This window comes from Ictalurus punctatus, chromosome 10 (genome assembly GCF_001660625.3).
Source record: "Ictalurus punctatus breed USDA103 chromosome 10, Coco_2.0, whole genome shotgun sequence".
Classification (NCBI taxonomy): Eukaryota; Metazoa; Chordata; class Actinopteri; order Siluriformes; family Ictaluridae; genus Ictalurus; species Ictalurus punctatus.
In genome coordinates, this window is record NC_030425.2 from 2,912,269 (window position 1) to 2,918,121 (window position 5,853).

The window sequence follows — 5,853 nt, forward strand, 5'->3', positions numbered from 1 at the left end:
TCAAAGGTCTCTGTGTCTTATTTATATATATATATATATATATATATATATATATATATATATATATATATATATATATATATATATATATATATATACGATTGGGTAACTAGGTACTGCACAGAAGATATATTTAATGTATGTGTTTTCTATGTATTTTTTTTTATAATTGTATGTTTTATATACAGTTTGTCTACCATTATCACAAAATTTAACTCATACCAGCAATACGTTTATGCCCTGACTTACTAAGACCTCAAATAAAGAGTTTATATGTGTGCATTTTGATCATTTGTGTGTCCTTCTTGTTGTGCAGTTAGTGTGGTGGTTGCAGGTGATTTACTAGGAATATTTATGCAAATATCACTTGTAAAGTATGTTTAATTAAAGCAATGTTTTAAATGAAGTTTAAACAACCTGCAAAAAAAAAAACAAAAAAAAAAACAGGGTGCTAATTGTATAGCTAGGTCAAATTTGAAACTCAAACATCCTCTGGAAATGTAAACACATACTTGGCACACATACTGTATGCATGATTGTGAGTATTATGTGGTTACAGGCGTTGTCATGTAATGGAGGATCAGATGATTGCAAGTGCAGTTAAAGCTTTTAATGAAGAGAGGCAGGCAGACAAATCCAAATCATAGGGCAAAATTGTGGTTAAAAACAGGCAAACAGTCAGGCTATGGGCAAACAGGGTAGGTAGGGGAAAACCAAGAATCACAAATGAGAACAAGAACAAGAACCGGCTCTAAAACCATGAAACAAAAGGACAGAATGGCTCGTAGAGTACTGGCGGCAAAACACAGAAACAATTCTTCGCCCTGAATAAAGACACACGAGGGGTTTAAATAAACAACGTAATCAAAGGGCATAACCCGAAACAGCTGAGACAGGAAAGAACCAATAACAATAACAATAACAGGGGAAGAGACAGGACAGAAACTAAAACAAAACATACATGTCAAAAGTAAACAGTCAATGAAAACCCATAAGCGTGCGCTGAGTGCTGAGTGCCGGAGGGGAAATCCATGACAGGTGTCAGAAATCCTCAAAAAAATAAATAAATAAAAAATCCCACTAAGAATACAATTCAAATGCAAAAAGGTGTGTAGACATAACTGTATGTATTGTGAATAAGTTGTTTTGTGAATCAAGTTAGTCACCGAAAACCTTTAGTAAATCAAGGCCTTTGTGTTTTATTGATGTTTGTTCATGAGTAACATATGTACAGTATTTACAGTTCTGTGTAAACATCATGGGCACCCTATATATCTAGGTATCTGGTGCAGTGCAGTTTTTTTAGCACCAATTATTTTACAATAGATGTTTATTGTATGATTTCTGCATTATTGAGTCAATACAAAATCATTTTATATTTCTAAACAAAACTTTTCCAACATAAAATAAAATGTTCCAGAAAATTGTTTGTATGTCTGTAAAGAAAGCAACATATTACTTAAAAGACCACATTTCAGACAAAAAACACTGAAGGCAGCTGGATTTTGCATGCAAAGTCTCCAGAAGAAGTGCAGCAGATTATTCAACATGCTCAGTAATCCTTACCAGCCAATTTCCTTTTAAAACTGCACCTTGTTATACCTATAATAATAATAACAACAACAGCAACAACAACAATAATAATGTTTTATTTATATAGTGCCTTTCCATAGCTCAAGGACACTTTACAATCAGCAACAAACAACACTTCAACATACAGACAAAAAAAAAAAAATCAGCAGAAGTAGAGAGGTGTTGGGCAAAGAGAGAGGATTTTAACTGTGATTTAAACAAGGAAATGCAGGATATGTTTCAGAGATTTTGGGGGAGTGAGTTCCATAACTTAGGGGCCGCTACGCTGAAGGTTTATCCAATAGCAATGGAGAGACAGAATTTAGGGACACAGAAGTCCTTATGTTTGATGAGCAAAGGGAGAGTATTGGCGTGTAAATGTGCAGTAAGTCACAAAGGGTGCTAGACCATTTAAGGCTTTGAAGGCGAGGAGCAGAAGTTTGAATTTAATGCGACAGGAGACAGGTAACCAGTGCAAACCAGCCAAAAGTGGGAATAATATGTTCGAAGCGTTTTGTATGGGTAATAATGTGTACTGCAGAGTTTTGAATTTATTGTAATTTGATAATCAAATTCGATGGGAGGCAATTGCAATTGCAGTAATGTCTTAATGTTATGAATGTGTAGCAATGTGGCTCGTTTTGCAGCAACTACGCCACCCCGAGAAAACAGGGAAAATAACCCAAATAAAGACACACAAATATGTTCCACTTAGAACAGGCAAGAGGCATGGGGTAAAAAAGACTGGCCAAGAATTATTAAAAAAACAAAACAAAAAAAAACAGCAACCAACAGTCAGACATTGGTCAAATAAAACAGTCACAAGAAGAAATTAGCAATCATAGGAGGACTGAGGCTTCCTGTATGAAGGGCAGGCTAGTACGACAGCACCAGCTATACAAAAGGGAAAAGCACACCACCAATCAGAATCATACCCACAAAATTCACTGCAAATAAATACAGCAAAAATAACGACCCTTGCTTAAGTAAAGTCTAAGGTGCAGCCCAGAACTCCCTCCTCAGCCTCAGGAAGCACTCAGCTCCTACAAGGAGAAAACAAAGACACAAGAAAAAAAATCAATTACAATATGCTCAAATCAGGCAAACAAAAGTATATAAAAAAACTGGACAAAACAACAACAAAAAAAGACAACCTTACTGTCACAAAAACACAGATAACCCCAAACTCAAACTGATTACAGGTAGCAAGTTTACCAAAGCTGACCAAAACCACTACTACCACATAGCAGTATCAGCATAATTGATAAAGACTGCTTCAACACAGTTCACTTAAAGAAAACTGATCTTAGTGACAGTAACCAACACAAAGCAAAATAACGAAATAAAGCAGAATGAATGAATGAATGCCTTTTATTGTCACTATACACATGTACAATGAAATTAAGAGCCACTCCTTTTTGTTCCGTGCAAACATGTACATTCAATACACAAGAAGAATAAACAGATAAATAACAGATAAATAAACAAGATAAATAAACAAGATATTGGGGTGGATGGGGGAGGTACTATGAAATGCACAGTTTTGAGACACTATATACATATGCTGTGAACTCAGTACATGTATGTGTTTATAATGGTAATAGCTTTCGGGAAGAAACTATTCTTAAATCTACTAGTCCTTGTTTTGATGCACCTGTAACGTCTCCCTGAGGGCAACAGATTGAACAGATCAAAGCCAGGGTGAGAACTGTCCTTAATGATGGTTTTTCCTCTGCTGAGGCAACGGGAGGTGTAAATATCCATCAGGGAGGGGAGAGGGCAGCCAATGATCTTCTGTATATAACAATAGAACAAGCAAATAGAACAAAGCAAAGCAAAATAAAACTGCCCAAGGCAAGCCAAAGCAAGCAAAGCAGTCCAAAACCAAACAGCAACATGGCTCCATGAGTGAGGGGGAGGAGCTATACCGAAACAACCACACCTCACTCAGCCCGCCTTAACGCATGCAAAATCGAGGACACTAAGAACAAAAGGTGTTATAACCTCAATTTGGAAAGCATGCAAGATCATTTAACTCGAGTAATAGAACTAAACGATTTACCTACCGTGATCTGATGACATAATACTCACGATGGCACATAACAAAATCATATGATAGCTTCTTTAGTAGTTGTGACAGCAACAGCTGGCGCTCCGACCGGGGCTATGTTAAACTGCCATACTACATAAATGGGAGCCCTGACGGTACACCGCACTGAAAGTAAGCAGCACACCACACCTGCACAGTCTCAGTAGCCCAACGTCACACTAAACAAGTGAATCACATGAGAAGTGGACAACACTAGCATCAAACAGCTAAGCGACAAAGCTAAAAACACATACCTCTGCAGTCTGTAGCAACGAAACAAATGGGCAGGTTTTCGACCATGACAAGTTCTGTGAGGCATAAACGACTACTTATGTACTGTGGTAGGAAGATAGCTCATTGCCACGTAGTTAATAAGGGTGACATTTCAATCACGGCACACATCTCACTACATTCTACCCCTACTTTTGTATCGTCGCCCCCACGATGGGTTACAAAGCACTGCCACTGACCAAGGCCTAAACGACCCAGAACTAATGCTATATATAGACCCTGGAACAAATACTGCATCCCTTACATTCTCCACTGCTCGTGGAAGGTGGTGGACATTAGAATGTTGTCCTGCTGTGGCTCGTCTCGTTCTTCGCACAGCTCCAACGCCATCCCTAGGCTGGCCCAGGGGAAGAAAAACAGATGTACCCATGGGACTCTAATCAACCTCAATATCGCGCACCAACTCATTGTTTACAGAGGGCAGACACACCACGTCAGAGGGCCCTACTACTTCTGGAGGAGGTAGCACTGGTGCTTCTGGAACGACAGTTTGACCTGACCCAACCTGAGAGGCGTATGAAATAGCCACCCAAAGGTCCAGTTCCTCAGAGTCCCCTGATGAAGAGAAATGTCTAACTGGGGGGCTTTCAGGAGGGACAAAAACTGGGAAACCTTGATGTATTCGAGTCTTCATCATAGAACGATGGACATGCTTAATCTTACCCAGAGTCTAGGTAAATAGACCAAACATCAGGAGATATGGAGACTCACCTGTGGCCTGGTGAATATTATAACAGAACAAAATCCGCGGGAGACGAGATGCCCGATCATGCTTCCTGGAAGCAGGCAGAGGGCGCAAAAGGTTATGAAGGGTTCGGTTGAACTGTTCACATTGGCCGTTACCAGCCAGATGATAGGGCGTTGTCCGAGATTTTTCAATCCCATAAATCCTACAAAGTTGTTTCATAAGGGCGGACTCAAAATTCCGGCCCTGGTCGGAGTGGATAAGACCTGGGACCCCGAACCTAAAAAACCACTCTGTAACCAACGCTTGTACTACCGTCTCAGCCCGCTGGTCCCTAATCAGGACAGCCAGCGTATATTTACTGAACAGGTCTGTTAAAACTAAAACATTCTCATGCCCAGAACGAGAAGGCTCAAGCATCGTAAAATCAATAGCCAAGATGTCATTAGGCTTAGAAGCCAAAATGTGACCCATATAGCCCTGGGCAAGTGTTTGAGTGTCTTTAGTCAGCTGACATCGCTCACATTCCTGACACCACTGTGCCACTTCTGCAGACATCCCTGGCCAATAACACTGCTGACGTATTAGTTCAGTAGTACACTCAACACCCTGATGTCCATGGTGTTGATACAACTGGGTCAATACGTCACGTTTTAAAGCCACAGGCAAAATCAACTTTAGCACCTCCTCACCTCCTTCAGAACGTGACACGCGGCGATAAAGGACTCCATCTTTTTTCAAGAGATGGTCCCATTGCTGAAGCAAAGTCAACACAGACTTGGGGAGCTGTTGGCACTCTGCAAAGCTGGGAAATGACCCCTGCTACCAAAACGCCAAAACCCTCTGAATATCAGGATCTACCTCCTGTAGCAAACTCAAGCCCTCACAGGAAAATCTGGGCAATGCTGTGATCACTGCTTGATCAACCTTTACTACCAGTTCTGCCTCCACTGCCTGCCTCACCAATGCTGGAATAACAGTACCCGGTAAGAAATCTCCCGTGTCTCCTGACAAAACTGATTCTGCCTAGAGAGAGCATCAGCGTTGCAATTGCTCCTCCCAGAATGATACCGAACCTCAAAGTCAAAGGAGGCCAACTGTTGCCCAACGTTGTTCAGTAGCTCCCAGTTTACCAGATGTCAGGTGGCTAAGGATATTATCCATATTGACAATGCACTTCTGGCCCAGCAGGTACTCTCTAAACTTCTCAGTCATG